Below are 17,251 nucleotides of genomic sequence, written 5' to 3'. Positions count from 1 at the left end.
GTATTAAATACTTTTAATAGGCGATAAAAATTGCCAACAAAGATTTACCATTGTTTCCAAGGCAATTATACTTCTTGAAAAATTACACATTTTATAGAATGAGTAACACATTGTAACCTTGAATATTTACAAAACTGGGGAATTGCATAACTAGAGGCTTAGCAAATTAAGAAAATACATATAAGTAAATAATATATATGCTTCTTTATAGAACTTTAGAGAACCGGCATGAAATGGGATAAAATATCTTGTATGTTAATTGTTAATGTAGTACCTACAATCTACATGTTATTGATTATAAATTGTGTGCTAAATTACTAGATTGAGACGTTTTTATTTGATTAAGTAAAGAACGCAAAATCGAATGAATTTGATTGTCTTGGAGAGAAAATGGATCATTTACTGTTCCTTTCCATAGAAGGTATTTGAAGAAAATCACAAGTGGAATGTTCAACACATACAGTTTCATTAAAGCAATCAAAATATTTAAATGTGTGTCTTAAGCCATTATAAATGCGTAGCACTCATTTTCAAAAGGTTTAACAAATTGCACAATTTAACAGTACATCAATATCTTCGCACAAACCTCAATAATTAGGTTAAACGCACGTTTCTCGACAATTTATTGCAAAACAAAACAAATGACATATACTGTATGTACTTGTGTCGACATCGGACGTGACGGTATGGGAATTAAGTTGTGTTCAATATTTGTTTGGCCAATGTCACACGTAGTTATCATCAGTTATTTGTGCATATAAATAAATAGGCGCATGCCTAAACAAATTCGATTATACCTATTACGAGTATTAATTTTGTGTTATATAATACAAAATACACTGGGTAGACTTTATTTAATCAGACGGTTAGGTAAATAATAAACGATTGAGTGCCGATTTTACAATGCTTTGGATAAAACTTATTCGTCGAATCACTACATAGTATAAAACAAAGTCGCTTTCCCTGTCCCTATGTCCCTATGTCCCTATGTCCCTTTGTACGCTTAAATCTTTGAAACTACGCAACGGATTTTGATGCGGTTTTCTTTAATAGATAGAGTGATTCAAGAGGAAGGTTTATATGTATAATAACATCCATTAAATAGTGGAGAAGTACTGTTATTTTTTAGATTTCTAATGTGATGTCGTAAAAAATTACATTTTTTCCGCTTACATTGCAAACGCAGGCTAAACCCTACGAGTTTTATCAAAATAATGTACTAAGTATTATACACATTGAAAAGGTCTACAGAAAAGTCCGCGATGGTATATGTCTATCTCTTATGGATAACCCACAATAACTTTTTTTTGTCATTTACTTTTTACGACAAATAATGGCTAATTTTCGATGCGATTTTAACCAATACAGTATTAATCCTTAACCAATTAAATACCTTTAATACATTGTTCATTTAATATAGATCTATATGGCCCTTTACACCGTATGATTTAAGTGAATATTTTCGAAGATATTACAGATTTAAAAATTGCGGGACGTAGCGTTTGCGGCGGTACCGGCCGGCCGCTCGGCTATCTATTTTATACCCGTACAACGTTCACAGTTTTTCTGTAGTGTATTTAGTATCAGCATTGCACCCGTGCGAAGCCGGGGCGGGTCGCTAGTAATGTATAAAACTACAATTTCAAAAACGTATTCTAATTGCCCGTATTTGACAGTTTACGTGACATTTTAATATTATCGTGTAATACTTTATTGGACGGATAAGTTTTATCAAGCATTGAAAAATCGGCCCTCAAAACGAAAACGTTGATCTCACGGCTTATCTTCGGTTGTATTTCACATTTATATCAAAATCTTATAATAAAAATGTGAAGGTTCATAAACACGTTTGAATGTTCGGATGTCTGTGTGTCAATAACACCTAAACGGCTTAACTGATCGCAATTCGTTATACAATTAGACCATGACACTTTTTATACAAGTACGCTTTACGCCGGCCAATGTTTATGAAGACACTGTTAAATTTTGTTTTATTCCAATTGTCTGTTTTAACAAGAATCAAATAATAACTCTAATATAAGAAGGGTTCAAGACAATCGTGCTTTAAATCTGTTCATATCATATTTTTGAGATAGAACGATGAAAAATACATACAAATATATTTTACTTATTTCATTAACCTTATTCGTTATAAATTCACCTTTACTTCGGGAAATAAACAACGAATTAGATATCTGATGAGTGATGACCAACATAAGGTTTCTCAGTACATAATTGTTTTAGCGATGATTGCAGTTAATTTCGCGTCAACAGTGTTTGAAGTTACAACGGCACAAGAATCCAACTGTCCAACGGGTCGATGACCTCGAAGAGTAATTTCTGATCAATTTGACCAATTGTATTATTATTTGTTACTATTTGACACTGATCTGCAGTGGTAGTACATTCCCCGGTCCCAAGAAAGGGATGAGAATATGTAAGAGGTATGTGAGGATGTGTATGTTTCTGCTTATTTCTTTAGTTATTTATTTATTTATTTATTAGAACAAGTTTCGGATATATTGTCACAGTATTACAATAAATATTGTTTATACTGTGATATTGTCTTCAAGACTTTTAATTTTTATGTCATTTTGAATATGTTTAGTTTCATAACACTTTCAACGCCGTGTCCGAGATTATTAATATTAACTTATCAATTAAGATTCAAGGATATCTCTTCTTATGCCAGATTATATCTACACTCCATAACCATATAAAAGTACCTTCATTACAAGTTGTAAGAGCCATTTCACACGAGCTGACGCAACACCCGTGTGAACAGCTCTTTTGTTCGATAAGGTTTTTTATTTTGCTTAGTCTACATTATTTTGTAACGTTTCATTTCATGTCATATAATAAATTGCTTGCATGTTTAGTTGGTGACGAAATGAAAACCCCTTTGAATCTGAATGTCGCTCTAAACAGAGTTGCTAAGCTACCGCTTAGCAACTCTGACAACTCTGACCCATCCAAAGAGTGACAGCAGCTGGCGTCTCTTAACTCGAAATATATTCACCTATCGACCATTGAATGAATATATAAATAATCCATACTAATATTATAAATGCGAAAGTAACTCTGTCTGTCTGTTTACTGTTACTCAATCACGCCTAAACTACTGAACCAATTTGCATGAAATTTGGTATGGAGATATTTTGATACCCGAGAAAGGACATAGGCTACCTTTTATTGCGAAATATGTACCACGGGCGAAGCCGAGGCGGACTACAGGGGCCACTTGTACAGCCATAAAATTAAAAGTAACACAAAAACATGAATATTCTTTATTACATAATCGAGTTATGCTAATTTGTATGATATACTACACACATGTAAGTATAATAATATGTGTATGGTAGGTTGTTGCGTCACCAAGTAACCAGCTATTGACTAATATTACGTCGACAAAGCTATTAGGTTTCCTTAGTTTCATAGTTGTGAGTAAAAGTTGTACCTAAGCCTGTATACATCTAGGCCTACGTATTTAATTGTCTGTGAAATTAACTTTTTAAGTGACAATAATCTATACTAATATTATGAAGCTGAAGAGTTTGTTTGTTTGTTTGAACGCGCTAATCTCAGGAACTACTGGACCGATTTGAAAAATTATTTCGGTGTTAGATAGCCCATTTATCGAGGAAGGCTATTAATGACTATATATATCATCACGCTTAGACCAACAGGAGCGGAGCCACGCGGGTGAAACCGCGGAGCGCAGCTAGTGCAGTAGGTAATATGCATGAATAATAGAAAAACTTACGCAATATTTACAGGTATTTTGTCTGTTTGCTTGTATCTTTTTTTATATTCCTGTGAAATGTTTCAATTGAATAAATAATGAATTGTTTATAACATTACTAGCGGTCCGCCCCGGCTTCGCCCGTGGTACATATTTACGTTTTCTCTACATAAGAACCATCCTAGGCTAGGTTAGGTTAGGTTAGGTTAGGTTAGGTTAGGTTAGGTTAGGTTAGGTTAGGTTAGGTTATTACTTCAAGGAATATAATAAAAAAAGAATTATCAAAATCGGTTCAGCCGTTCACACGTGATGCCGTGACAACGCGAAACGGGTTTCAATTTTTATATATATACTAGCGACCCGCCCCGGCTTCGCACGGATGCAATGCTGATACTAAATACACTACAGAAAAACTTTTAACGTTGTATATAAAAACATAGCGGCCCGGCCGCGGCCGGCCGGTACCGCCGCAAACGGTACGTCCCGCAATTTTTAGGGTTCCGTAGCCAAAATGGCAAAAACGGAACCCTTATAGTTTCGTCATGTCCGTCTGTCCGTCTGTCCGTCTGTCCGTCTGTCACAGCCGATTTACTCGGAAACTATAAGTACTACAGTGATGAAATTTGATGGGAATATGTGTTGTATGAACCGCTACAAAAATATGACACTAAATAGTAAAAAAAAGAATTGGGGGTGGGGCCCCCCATACATGTAACTGAGGGATGAAATTTTTTTTTTCGATGTACATACCCGTGTGGGGTATCAATGGAAAGGTCTTTTAAAATGATATAAAGTTTTCTAAAAAACATTTTTCTTAAAGTGAACGGTTTTTGAGATATCAGCTCTCAAAGTCGTAAAAAGTATGTCCCCCCCCCTCTATTTTTATAACTACGGGGTATAAAATTCTAAAAAAAATAGAGGTGATGCATGCTAATTAACTCTTTCAACGATTTTTGGTTTGATCAAAGTATCTCTTATAGTTTTTGAGATAGGTTGATTTAACTGTAATTTATTATATTTGCTGCTACGGAACCCTTTGTGCGCGAGCCCGACTCGCACTTGGCCGGTTTTTAAATCTGTAATAGGTATATTCGAAAATATTCACTTAAATCATACGATGTAAAGGGCCATATAGATCTATATTAAATGAACAATGTATTCAAGGTATTTAATTGGTTAAGGATTAATGCTGTATTGGTTAAAATCGCTTCGAAAATTAGCCATTATTTGTCGTAAAAAGTAAATGACAAAAAAAAGTTATTGTGGGTTATCCATAAGAGATAGACATATGCCATCGCGGACTTTTCTGTAGACCTTTTCAATGTGTACAATACTTAGTACATTATTTTGATAAAACTCGTAGGGTTCAGCCTGCGTTTGCAATGTAAGCGGAAGAAATGTAATTATTTACGACATCACATTAGAAACCTCAAAAATAACAGTACTTCTCCACTATTTAATGGATGTTATTATACATATAAACCTTCCTCTTGAATCACTCTATCTATTAAAAAAAACCGCATCAAAATCCGTTGCGTAGTTTCAAAGATCTAAGCGTACAAAGGGACATAGGGACATAGGGACATAGGGAAATAGGGACAGAGAATGCGACTTTGTTTTATACTATGTAGTGATGAACTATATTCCACGCTTTATTAACAGCAGAGGATATAAATTATTATACATTAATGCAACCTTTTATGCGTAAACTAATATTTGACCGAATAACTCAATGGTGTGAAAAATTGCATTTTCTCACCGGTAGGCGGTAGCATAGTATTTAAACTATAAAGAGAGCCGGTTAGTAACTTTAAAATTTAATTGTAATTTGTGACTGCATTCTTATTGTGTTGTCTTGATGGAATGAGAGCAACGAACCTTTTGCGAATTTCTTCTTCTTCCATTTTCTTTCTATTTTTATAAATAACTAGCGGTCCGCCCCGGCTTCGCCCGTGGTACATGTTTACGTTTTCTCTACATAAGAACCATCCTCGTACTTCAAGGAATATAATAAAAAAAGAATTATCGAATTCGGTTCAGCCGTTCTCGAGTTATGCGCTTACCAACACATTTTGCGATTCATTTTTATATATAAGAAAGATTATTGAGTAAAGTAGTTCTATAATAATCAAGAAAAAATGCCGAGCAACCTTTCTTTAACATTTTCTATGAGCTCAATACAAAACTAAGCAAAGCTGAAAGCACAGACCTAGTTCTGATTACAATTTCATAATGGGACAGAATTGGATCAAATCGAAATGAATACAAACGTTGTGTAGTCTGTGCTAATGCTGTGCTAATACCATTGACAGTTACCGCAACATATAAATTAAAAAGAATGGCGGGAAAATTCTGAATTTTTGTATAAGGTTTTGTAATTTTAAATTTTAATTTATATATTAAATTATTTCTTCAAATTAAGAAGAATTAGGTAAACAAATACATAAATGAGAGGTAATATTATCTACTATGACATCAAAAAGGATAATCGTAATCGGACCCGAGAAATTATATGTCTCACTCTCATTAATTACTAATTACTTACCGACCAAAAAAAATAAATAACAGATAAACATAATTATATTGTAAGTTATAAACAGCTTAGAAAGTAATTTGACGGAACGACGCGGACGCTCTACGTCTACACTGTACAGAAATACGTTTTTATCGTGAAATTAATTTACGCGTCTTAGAATTTATTTATATTAACATTTTTAATTGCTTTTAGAAATATTATTTTCGTTCTAATGGTCAGTAGCATTGATATTTCAACTATAATATTATATTTAGAAGCACGTTTATCTATCAATTGTTACTGCTATTATATAGCCTTATGCCTTTTCATTTAGATCCCGTGCTTATATTAAAAATTAAAATACAACCAATATTTTACTATGATTGTACTTTAATATACCTAATAAACATAATGAAACTTAACAATACCTAAATGCTTTATCCCGAACATCGCGGCCCTATTATCTGAAAAAATCAAAACACTCCTATAAGATAAAAGATTTATAATATCTAATATGTCAATAAAAACACAAAAATTTCCCCATCACTAAATTGTATGCAAATCTGCGTTCTCACAAACACCCAACACCGGAATAGAGCATTTCCTAGCTTTCCTGTGCTCATCACGTGGCATTCAGAGCCAGTGGCGGTTAAAAAGCGAGCGAATTTGCGTACAATGCGACCCACTTCAGCAGTTCCGCGTTGAGACGATCTGGGTGTGGCTTTAGTCTTACCTTCCGCTAACATTGCATCGGCTAGCTGCATGTGCATTAATATAGAGCTATGATTTTGTAGATTTGTATTGAATAAACACTATAAACTTAACTATACTATCAAACGTCATAATATATCAGCATAAAGAACACTTTAACTAAAGTATGGTTATAAAAATGGTTAAAAAATTAAAACCTTATACAGGCTATTTTATTACACGCTTTATATTAGCTTCACCTGTATGTTTGTTTGTTTGTAACCGACTTCTTTGGGCGCGATTTTGACCCACTTTAAACGGCCAGATTTCGTTCAAACTTTGTAGATTTATTGAGGACCGATGACAATACACTAATTTGATAAAATTTTCTATTTTTTAGTTCGGTTTTCTATAAAAAGCGTGTTTTTTTAGTTTTTTTTAACTACATATTATTATTTATGAATAAGGTCGTAGTGTAAACTGTAAACAGTAAATACCTACCGATTTTTTTTAATTTTCACAAGTGGATTGGCTGCTTTGTTAGTCTTTACTCCGGAACGGGTAGTAATCCACTACGTATTATCATAGTAAGTACCTATTTACTATTTAGTAGATTACTACTGGTACTGGTATTACCACTTTTTCTTCGTTCCATATCATTTATTAACAAACAGTTAAGTATGTACACATAAAATACAAAAAATCATTTTTAATATTATTGAGTAAAAAATAGTGTGTAAAATCTTAGAATACATACTTATAATATTTTTTTATATAAACTTTAAAAACGATTTTATACTAAGGTATCTATAAAATCGTTTTTAAAGTTGCTTACCAACATCTTATAAGCAAACTTATTACAGCAATGCAAATGGTATAAGGCCAATATTACGAAACGTTGTCATTGATCGTACATGTTACAAATCTGTGGTCGTTGATACTTGATCTTTGTCAATTTCATATATGAATCTGACGTTTTGACGTAGGATAAAAATCGCACTCACAGACGATAATATGAACTAATTTATATTTTATACTTAAACCTTCCAAATAATTGCGTAGTTTTATAGGAGTAAGCATACCAGTGTATGCTTATTACTTAGCAGAAGTCTCTTTGATTTATACTATGTAGGTACTAACAAGTAACTTGTTAACAAGTAAAGTTTATATCAGTGTGTTTGTAATTTGTATTAAAATTTTCAAGTATCAAATCCGTTCGTTTGTAGCAAGCAGATGCGCCACAAACGCGGTCGACGACACCTGACACCGCGGATCGAGGGTAATCGCCAATAATTTGGAAAATCCAAAAGTGCACGCCTCATAATTTTTTTTAATAAATATTTATTAATTATTATTTTTGTTTATTTAATAACAATTAAACCACATCGAATCAGACCCTGAAAAATGAAAGGGTTCTATTCCTGAGCATACTCAAGCGTAAGAGAAAAAAAAAGACTCGATTAGTAAAGTATTTCGGTCGCTATCGTGTTAACAAGAAAAAGGATCCGCACATACAGACACACGGACGTCCAAGACAGAACTTTTTTAAACTGTTTTTTAACTAGTTTAAATAACAAAAATGACATCAAAAATATCATGAACGTTAAAAATAGTGTTTTTTCTTAATATGTGTGTGTATGTATTATCTTACAAGTGCAATGTATGATACATAAAGACATTTTAAGTTTGAAAAATCAGATGTTTTGCGCGAAGTGACAGTAGTACCCACCTCAACGCTTCGCTTATGAGGCGTGCAATAAATGCTTTACCGATCTTCATTTGTGTCGATACGTCACTGCATTGATCGTAATTAAACGCGCATTAGTGGCTAAATGGACTGTTTTGATATTTTTGATTGATTGATGGAAACTACTAGTTAGGAAGTAGACATTTTAGATCGGATTGCTTTATGTTTTGGATAAGCTTATTAGATAGGGTGAATTAAGGCAAAACTAAGGGCATTATTTAAAAAATTAGGCAAGTAATTTTGTAGGCAATCTACAAATTGAATTAGGTATACAAACAATTGGTTAACAGTTTAAAACATATTTATAGCACGCACTCCCTGATAATTTATAATTCCTAGTTTGTACCCTTAGTTTGTACCTGATAGCTTTAAGCTTAGGTATTTAATTGGTTTGGTAGACTTGGACGTAGTAGTGTTTTTCAAACAGGTACATTGTTTCTCATCTAATTTATAGGTACATTAATTGGATTTAACTTCGGATTAATTATCACAAGGTCATAAAATAAGTGATTAAGAAATTGTTTTTACACGAACTTAATTCGATTTTGACGACCAAACGTGATCTAAATACCTACTTATTAGGTAGGCATATAGACAGGTATTAATAGTGCCTTTGTGTTGTTTAGATAGGTACCACAGTATTACAATATCTATAATATTGTAATACTGTGTAGGTACCTATATGATTACGTAGGTACCTTTGAAGGTAAAATACCTATACATAGTAATAAAATATATTATAGTAAAAAGAGTAGGTAAGTACATATGATATGAAATTTAAAAAATGATTAGGTAGAATGGGGTGGAACAACAGTAAAGCTATTTGGCTGTCTTCATCCAATGTACCTACATGGCGCCTGTTTATGTCATAATTCCGCACCTTTTCTCCCATCTTTGAATTAGGAAAGGGCGGGAAACTTGACTATTGACATTTTAGGTATGTGTTTTAATTACTTATTTTAATTAAAATATATACATAATAATTATGTATTATATCAGTATCATTACCATACTAAGGAAAACACTTTGAAACCACACAAACACAAATAACAAATTTCCGTCTATTAAATTTTCACTTAGGTACCTAGTCAATAAAACATCCTACATTATGCCTACATTCGTATTAAAATTATTTTGAAAATTGAAGATATTCTATCTATAATAGAGGAATTTAAGATGATTGGTAAACTTTCTAGGGTAATTGCGCCTGTTCGCGTCCACTTAGTGCAGTTGGTAAGTTTGAAGGAGAATATAAAAATGTTCCAGAACAAATTTCAACTCAAAATTTATGTAACGTGTTCATTACATAGTCTATTTTAAGATTTACTTTGAATTGTGTTGGAAATATCATGTTGTTTTTATTTATCTAGATAAATAGCAGAATTAGGCGTTTTACCCAGTTCGCGTCCAAAAATTCCAGTTTGCGTCCACCCGTGGACCAGTTCGCGTCCACCAGCTTAGAAAAGGAATTAAGAGTGTATTGGGTGATATTTTATCAGATAAATGCAAATAAAAATTAGATTTTAATAAATTATTTATTTACGAATATAGTTATTTAATAAAAACTGGCCAAATGCGAGTGGGACTCGCACACCGAGGGTTCCGTATTAACCTGTTTTTTTTCATATGTTTTAACTGTAAATGATTATTTTTTCAATATTTCCCTTATTTGTGCTATAAGACATTGCTTCGTACCAAACTTCAAGTGTCTGTGTTCACGATAAGTACCCTGTAGGTTTTGATTCCCTTGCGAATGTAGAAATTTGCAGCATAAACGGCTGTATCTTTTGATTACTTTGGCTTATAAGTTTGATTTTTTCACTGCTTCAAGGGACCGTAGACTTGAGTATTCAATATAAATTTCAGCTTTATACCTCCACGCGTTACTGAGAAAAAGGGTCTTGACAGAAAGACAGACCGGCAGACGGACATGCAGACGGACTGATATCAAAGTGATCCTACAAGGATTCCGGTTTTTCCTTTTGAGGTTCCGAACCCTAAAATCAACATTATTATTAATATAATTCACTGTAAGGAAACTGGAAAAACTTATTTATATTTATCTTCTCATCAATAATAGAACTAAAAATTAACAAAAAACAAAGTTACCTACGTTATGTAAATAAATAATAATCTGTTAAGATTATCTACCTCCCTTATTTTTTAGTTTCTAATGAATTAAATTTATTTTTTGTTTATATTATTTTCTTAACCACAGACTTATTGACTCTCATTCTCAAAGATACTATAGTCTCATTCTTAGAATACCCATTTTAAAATGAAAAAATAGCATAAAAATTTACTAATTTGAATGAAAATTTTAATTATCAACTTGTAGTCTTAGTCAAAAATGTACAATCTAATTTAAATTACATATTTTAACAAACAATTCATTGCTACGTAATGAAAAACAATGTGGACGCAATATGTTCTATTGTTATGCACTATAGGTATAGTTTGCGCCCACCGTGGACGCAAAATGGAAGTTGTACAAATTCGGTGTAGTAATTCGCGTCCACCTTATTTTAGCTATTAATTGTAAAATAAATTAGCTGATTTATAATCCATACTATTCCATGTTTTGTTAGCAAAGTAAAGAAACAGTTACATATTCAAAAATTCACATTTAACAATAAGATACTTACCGTCAAACGCGACGCTTCGCACTATTTTTTTCTCAAAATCCCGCGCGTTTTAGCTCTCTCGTTTAATAGCCAAAATTAAATATTTTTTTTAAATAGGATAGGCGGTGCGCAGGCATATTTTGAATATGTGTGCATGTCTCTTATACATTGAGCTATTATCGGAAATTTTTCTTATTACAATTTTACTTCAAGTATACTTATTTTCGTGAATTTTCTAAAAGATATCCGCAAAATGGACGCGAATAGGCATGTGGACGCGAACAGGCGCAATGACCCTATGATATTCTAGAAATTTTCATATAACACATAGGCCATTAAGCAAATGTTTAATTCATAAGATACCTATGTTTTAGACGAATCCGGTAGAAAACTTTTCAGAGCGCGATGTACCTAGGTAGGTATAGGCACGAAGGTGTTTTTTTATTGAATTAGGTATTTACCTCAGTAGTACCGTAGTATATTATTATTAGTCTGTGGTAGTACCTACCTGCTACCCAACATAATATAAAATGCACTTAAACATTCAGGTAAATGTCATTAATTAAAATATAATTAAGTAGGTATCGTATTAATCATATGTAGTCATACACCCTCCAAAATTAATTTCGTAATAAACCTTCGCATTAACCACAAAGAATTTATATGAAATGATTATTTCTAAACTTACATGGTAACAAATTAAACTTAACCTAAATAAGAGTATCTAATTGTTGCAAATACCAAAGTGAGAGTACGATCATAAACACAACTAAGCAAAAGCAATAGAATAAATAATAAATTCGACCAATTAATATGGGCGCTGCATAATGAAATAGAAATTTACAGATATTCACCTGTAGTGTGTGGTAGAACGATTTGAAATTTGAAATTCGAACACTGCACACGCAACAATACACAACACACGCGAACGCGAGACGTCCTCTCGCGGTAACACGTCAGCCCGTTATGCGCGGCGCGCCGCGCGAGCGCAGTGTGGAAAGCGGCCGGTGTGCACGGCAAAGAATATGCACCATGTAGATACGATAGTTTAACTTAAATATTATGATAAAAGCATATTTTTCGTTATCAAGGAAACTTGTACGTACTTGCGTTTATGTTGTAATGATTTATAAATTGTTTCGGAAAAAGTATGAATTCTATTTATTTTATATTATTACAGTGACATATAGAATTATCATTTTTTGGAAACACAAAGTATCAAACGATAAAATCCTTAGAAATACAAAATAATATAATCAGTAGGTATAACAAAAGGCTAATAAGAAGAATTTAGACAAATGAATGCCGTAAATATGCCTCATATTTTAATGAGATTTTCATATAATATGTGTAATCCGGATCATAAATTACCAAAATATATATGTATAAGGTACTAAACGTAACGTCTGTTATATTAATCTATGGCATGTGCATGTTATCAATGAAGATGGGATGATAGCCCGCCGAGGGAAAGTGACGACCTCCGGACGGGGTAGGTTATGGTCGCAAATTTACATTTATTGGCTTATTTACATAAACATACAATTTAAATAAAATTAATGACTGTGAGAAATAAACAATATTTTAATAATTTGAATACTTATATTTTACCTTAAAAACTAATAAATATTCATTTTAATGCATTCTGTTTGGTGAACGATTTTTCATTTTCGTTTATTAATTTAAGAAATTCGTATGCAATTGTAGCGCGAAATCTTGGGTCAATATAATTTGTTCCTTTCGTACCTACTTGGCTATTATAAGTCTCTTGGAAAATTGGATGACTTATTAAAATGGGGTCAGCAGAACCAGTATCTTAATTATTATTATAATTTATTTTAATACTTAATATTATGTACTAGCTGAGCCGCGCGGTTTCACCCGCATTGCTCCGCTCCTGTTGGTCGTAGCGTGATGATATATTATACCCTGTAGCCTTCCTCGATAAAATATGAGCTTTCTAACACCGAAAGAATTTTTCAAATCGGACCAGTAGTTCCCGAGATTAGCGCGTTCAAACAAACAAACAAACTCTTCAGCTTTATAATATTATAGATTATACATATTACATACTATCACAGACTAATAATAAATAATAATATACTACGATACTATGTAGAAATCATAGCATGCGATTTGGTAATTATCGATAGTCAATAAATTGGTAGTTATCGATATTGGAGGAAAATGCTAATAAGTTTGAATTTGGAAATCTGAATTAACCTACGTATGGTTAATTAAAATAAAGAACGTTGGTTTAAAGTTTGTTTGAAGATAATAGGCCGGCTACTTCCTGATAATCTGTCTGATAGGCTATTTATCACTTTTAAATCGAATTTTAAAAACAATATGATGGTTTCTATATTATGTTCCTGAGTATTACTTTATCAATCTGTAACCTGTACCTATGTATAATAATTAGGTATATTGTATTATATGTATAGATTTTTTGAAACAACGGAATACCAGCCATTGTAAATATTGCTAGACAATTAGTTCTAGTTGTATACGTAGTATATTATTATTAGTCTGTGTTGTATACGTAGGAGGAATTTTCCGATTAATGCACTCATTTGTATGTATTTTACTGTTTATTTAGTATGTATGTACTTTTAGGGATCCGTATCCAAATTATTTTGTCGTTCCTGTGTCAAGTCTCATTGACAGACAGACGGACGGACAACGAAGTGATAGTTCCGGGTACCGTTTTTTCCCTTTTGCGGTTTGGAACCCTAAAAAAAGAAACTAAAGCTCTACCTTTTAACACAATTAAAGCCTATTTAATCCATCAGGCCCCGGAATCACAGACACAATAGAAAATCTATTGTGTCGCGGTCGGATCTGGCCGTTTGGGGCTCAATGGGTTAAAGAACTTACTACAGTTCATCTCAATTCTCAACATGCCGCTATGTCAATTAAATTAAAGTGAGAGTAAATACAATATTCTCATTCCTAATAGCGGCAGTACACATGGGGCCAAGGCGTTGGGCCAACGTGTTGGGAAAAAATGAAGGATATCAAGATTCCTGTTCACACATTGGCGTACAGATCATTCTGCATTGGCGCTTCAAGGATGGACGTAGTCCGTAGAAGTTCTTGCAGCCGCGGCAATTTATTTATACAGTGCGTTTAATTATTACATACATGTGCATCAATAACAATGAATGTACTCTGCCGTCTGCGATGATACCATTTTCCAATCTCAATTGTCCTTTTTTATTTCTGTATAAATAAAACATTATTATGTTTAGATTTTTTCAAATGTTTAAAATGTGTACATTTTAAGTACACTTAATTTAATTTTAATTACCTATAAAACGAAACTTTAAAGATTATATAATATTATTATATTAAATGATAATATTATTTATGTAATAAAGCACAATTTGATCAAAACCACGCTCATTGTAGGTATATTGTTATTTAATTTTTAAGAACAAGTAACTTTTTAATACTATTTTACTCTTTTTATAAATATTTTTTTTTTATCGCATTGTATGAAAGTGAGATAAGAAAAACATCTAGAATAATATAATAAATAGAAAATAAAACATCTGATTTATTGAGATTGGTTTTTATTTTTGTGTAGTTCATGCCGTGGATTCCAAATTATTCCTTCATGTCGATACAATTCTACGAATTGTAAAACCTCATTGCTTGTCCACATCGGCGCCTCGGGCCTCCATCGCTATTGGAACATGGTTAAACGTAAATTTCATTGACGCGCAACGATACTGTCTCCGCTGACGCGTAACAACAAACTGAACAAGACACCAACGTGTGAACGCTGTTTGCGGAGCGCGCCAAGATCCTTTGATGTGTGCACAAAAAACCGACAACATTCGGTTGGCCTGCCAATATTGGCGCCAACTAGGCTAATGAAGCCAACATACCGCCAAGTAGCTCTCTACACGTTGGCCCAACCCGTTGGCCCAACACGTTGGGCCCATGTGTACTGCCACCATAAACGTATTCACAGCACATCGCGGCCTTGACAGCTGCATACAAAACACCACAGACTAATAATGACAAGCAGAAAGCGCGCGAAACGCATCCTGTCCCAGTGCGTGCGTTCGGGGAGAGAAACCGAGCTTTCCATGATCTTTCTTTACGTGACTAGAACTGTTTTAAAATGAGGAAAATAACATAAAATTACACAGAAGTGTGTAAAGTAAATTTTTAAGGAATTTATAAAAAATCGTTTTTAAGTTTAGTACTATCACTAAATAGCCAGAAACAAAGAGTACCTAGGTAATTTTTTATGCCCATAAAAAAGCATAAATAATTCAAAATACTTATCTGAATTATTTATGCTACCTGTACCTAGATTAAAGTCTGGTTGACAAAAGTGGCTTTGTTGATCCTTAATAAATCCTTTAGCTTTTGAATTGTTAAGAATCTGTCTCGAAATTTTTAAGGTGCCAAGCAGGCTACAAGAAAAAGTGCATAACAAAAAAAATTGCATATTTTGGAAGTCATGATATTATTTTATTCATTAAAAAATGATTCATTCGGGTGTGTCACCAGTCACCACTTACCGGTCACTTTGAATAAAACGTTTTCTATATGCAAATTATACAGGTTGCAGTATATAAGGTTCGTTGATATAATGTAACCAAAGTTGGGTTAAATAACAAAATCTTGGAAACAAGCATTTTCATTTAAAAAAATGCTGTTTCGCGCATTCCATCAAATGTCATTCGGTATTGTAACTGGAACAAGTGTCCGATTTTGTTTCATTTTTGAGAGCATGCCTTGTTGTTATTATTCTTTTTAGCATCTGCTTAGTATGTACATATATTAATTTAAAATAATATCATAAAATGTACAAACGTACCAGTATAGAAAATTGGGGCTAGTTTGTGTTGTGCGAAAAACCTCCGAATATAAAGGTTTTTCTTCACGCACATCGACTTACAAGTCTATAAATATTAAAATACAACTTAATCGTACGTTTACTACAGGCTAGTTCCCACCAATTAAGATTCGCTGGATGCTAGATTATATAAGAAGTTCTTCCTACAATTAGAGTCAATAAACCTATTCACAAACAATCAAGTTTACAAGCTAAATAAAGTCATAGAAAAGATATTCACACGTCGAATATTGCGTCACGTTTCCGCGGCTCTGCGCCTACGCATGTCGATGTTTACATGACAGAACGATAGTTTTGCAACATTCTTACTAATTTGTTGAATTGAATGCATTAATTAAGTAGTAGGCTTAGTAGTAGGTATCTCTATGAACAGCTATGAACTCTATTAGCTTCTCACTCGCGGGCCGCGGCTCCACGTGGTCAAAGGAAAATGGGAATGAGATGTTTCACCGTGGTTAAAAAGTACTTAGACAAAAATCATGTATTAATTTGTAGCATTTTTTGTTACATTATTTTAAATTAATATTTGATTATTTGTTAAATTAATTATTTGCAATATTGCATACATAAAATCCGACAAAATTAACTTGAAAATTAAAATTAAATACAAATTAGTGCTTTCTAATTTTACACTAATGGTGTTAGCTTTGCGGTTTCATCATTCGACCTCCACTTGAGGATGTTACGTAAAATTTGATGCATAAAGTCACTAAAACTGGATGCATTAGCTGATTAAAACAGGTCCACCATCCTGTGCAGGCGTGATTTCTCCTAGAAAACATTTTGTAAACATTAATTTACACGAAATATATGCAAACAAGAGCAATAAATACACATAATTGTTCTACGTTGCTGATTATTAACACTTAATGCGAGATATAATATCAGTTAGTAGGTAACTCTATATAATCGTGTTACATCTTCATTAAAATGGTAATAATATGATACTCGCGAACACTGAATAATCCTAATCTAGATGTTGCCGCAATTCTAATATGACTAATTTAATAATAACAAGCATTTTTTTCTCAATAATATCTAGAGTTCATATATCTTA

The 17,251-nt window shown here is 32.8% G+C and overlaps 1 protein-coding gene and 1 long non-coding RNA gene across 5 annotated transcripts in view; both read right to left on the bottom strand.

Annotated features, from left to right (window-relative positions):
• The window catches only part of LOC149474844 (uncharacterized), a 115,486-nt gene extending 103,184 nt beyond the window's left edge, over positions 1 to 12,302 (bottom strand). For 3 of the 4 annotated variants that reach the window (XM_089714080.1, XM_089714082.1, XM_089714083.1), the window contains exon 1: positions 12,173 to 12,302. The gene's annotated coding sequence lies outside the window, so the exon portion shown is untranslated. The remainder of the gene's footprint in view (positions 1 to 12,172) is intronic. The other variant, XM_089714081.1, reaches the window with a different exon arrangement.
• Positions 12,303 to 14,876: 2,574 nt separating this feature from the next.
• Positions 14,877 to 15,280, bottom strand: LOC149474843 (uncharacterized). The gene is made up of 2 exons (XR_016318185.1): positions 15,093 to 15,280; positions 14,877 to 14,991 (listed from the first exon to the last, which is right to left on the bottom strand). It is a non-coding gene; the product is annotated as an uncharacterized LOC149474843 (long non-coding RNA).
• Between the last annotated feature and the right edge of the window lie 1,971 nt (positions 15,281 to 17,251).

Source organism: Colias philodice, unplaced genomic scaffold, assembly GCF_061535455.1.
Source record: "Colias philodice isolate Cphi_HAF_F1 unplaced genomic scaffold, ilColPhil1 Martin Lab GWU primary ptg000018l_1:1-1108441, whole genome shotgun sequence".
Lineage (NCBI taxonomy): Eukaryota > Metazoa > Arthropoda > Insecta > Lepidoptera > Pieridae > Colias > Colias philodice.
The sequence above is the reverse complement of the archived record's forward strand: the minus strand, read 5'-3'. Positions and strand labels throughout refer to the sequence as shown.